The sequence below is a fragment of the Tasmannia lanceolata genome, unplaced genomic scaffold, assembly GCF_043159265.1.
Source record: "Tasmannia lanceolata isolate RefF3 unplaced genomic scaffold, GAP_Taslan_0.1 ptg001352l, whole genome shotgun sequence".
NCBI lineage: Eukaryota > Viridiplantae > Streptophyta > Magnoliopsida > Canellales > Winteraceae > Tasmannia > Tasmannia lanceolata.
This window is the reverse complement of record NW_027520012.1, coordinates 23,104-25,000: the sequence shown is the minus strand read 5'-3', so window position 1 is coordinate 25,000 and position 1,897 is coordinate 23,104.

The window sequence follows — 1,897 nt, the reverse complement described above, 5'->3', positions numbered from 1 at the left end:
AAAGCTAGTGCGCAAGGCTTGTGTGCAAGGCTACTGCGATGGGCCAGTGCCCAAGGCTTGTGAGCAAGGCTTGTATGCATGGCTTGTGTGCAAGGCTAGCGTCCAAGGCTTGTGCGCATGGCTTGTGCGCAAGGCTTGTGTCCAAGGCTTTTGTGCAAGGCTCGTGCGCAAGGCTAGTGTGCAAGGCTTGTGCGCATTGGCAGGTAGCCCACCAGCATGCACGATCCAAATGCCACTCACGCGACAACACGGTGCCAAGCCGGGCATGGTGTGCACTCAAAACCAATCAACGGACAGAGGTCATGCGTCATGGGGGGGATCTAGCAAGGCCATGGGGAAGGTCATGGAGGACCTTGGAAGCAAGCGCAAGACGAGAGCGAATCGAACAAGGGGCCAGGACGGGGCCTTGTGCCCATGGTCTTCGCAAGACAGCGTCCAAGGCACCCGAAAGCCCAAGGGAACCCAAACCCGGCCGACACTTGCAATCGCACATGCTCTCTGCAACACACCATCAATGCCGCCCAACGGGGCCAGCACGAGCAGTCCTCCGCGGTCCCCTGGCCCTGCGCACGTTTGTCTTCGAAACCGAGCATCAATGCCACAGAAAGTGCCGGGGCGCCAGCTGGAGCCATCATCCGCGTTGCCATGGCTCGCTTGGCCTTGGCTTGCCAGGCCCCGACACGAGCAATCGCGCATTTTCTTTGCAACCGACCATCAATGCCGCCCAACGGGGCCAGCACGAGCAGTCATCCGCGGTCCCCTGGCCCTGCGCACGTTTGTCTTTGAAACCGAGCATCAATGCCACAGAAAGTGCCGGGGCGCCAGCTGGAGCCATCATCCGACGTGCCATGGCTCTGGTCCCATGGTCTTCGCAACCGAGCATTCGTGACACCCGCGGGGCCAGGACACCAACCCTTCCGACACGAGCATTCGCGCATGTTCTTTGGCCACACAACGGCGCCAGCACGAGCAAAATCATCCGCGGTGTGGTGGCCTTGCACGGCCTTTTGTCTTTGGAACCAACCATCAGTGCCACGGGAAGTGCCGGAGTCCCGGCATCCGCGGTGCCAAGTCATTGCGCCCTTGGTCTCTGCAGCGGGGCATGCCGGGCACTCCCAACCATTGCAAGCAAGCAAGCAAGCAAGAAAGAAAGTAAGTAAGTAAGTAAGTATTACATATAGGGGCGGGACATGCGGGGAGATCTGCGAAACGTGCATTACGGGGCACACGCGTACCTACCGGGGCATACCGACCCCTATTGGGGCACACGTGTGCATATCGGGGCATACCGGGCCTATCGGGGCACACGCGTACATACCGGGGCATACCGAGCCCTACTGGGGCACACGTGCGCATATCGGGGCGTACCAAGCCTATCGGGGCATACGCATGTATCCCAAGGCATACCGAGTCTATCCGGGCATACGCGTTCATACCGGGGCGTAACGGGCCTATCGGGGCATACTTGGGCATATCCGGGCAAAAAATGCCCAAAACTTGCGCAACCTTGGCAACCGTGGTCCATTCCTCTCTATATGCCTAGCCTTGCCAACCGTGGTCCATTCCTCACTATATGCCATGGCCTTGTGCCCATGGTCTTCCCAAGACAGCGTCCAAGGCCCCCGGAAGGCCAAGGGAGCCCAACCCAGCAATGCCCTGCTATGGCAAGCCAAGGCCAAGCATTCCGGTGCCTATCCGGGCAAAAATGCAATTCCTCTCTATATGCCTAGCCTTGGCAACCGTGGTCCATTCCCCACCATATGCCATGGCCTTGTGCCCATGGTCTTCCCAAGACAGTGTCCAAGGCGCCCGGAAGGCCAAGGGAGCCCAACCCAGCAATGCCCTGCTTTGGCAAGCCAAGGCCAAGCATTCCGGTGCCTAACCTTGGCAACCGTGG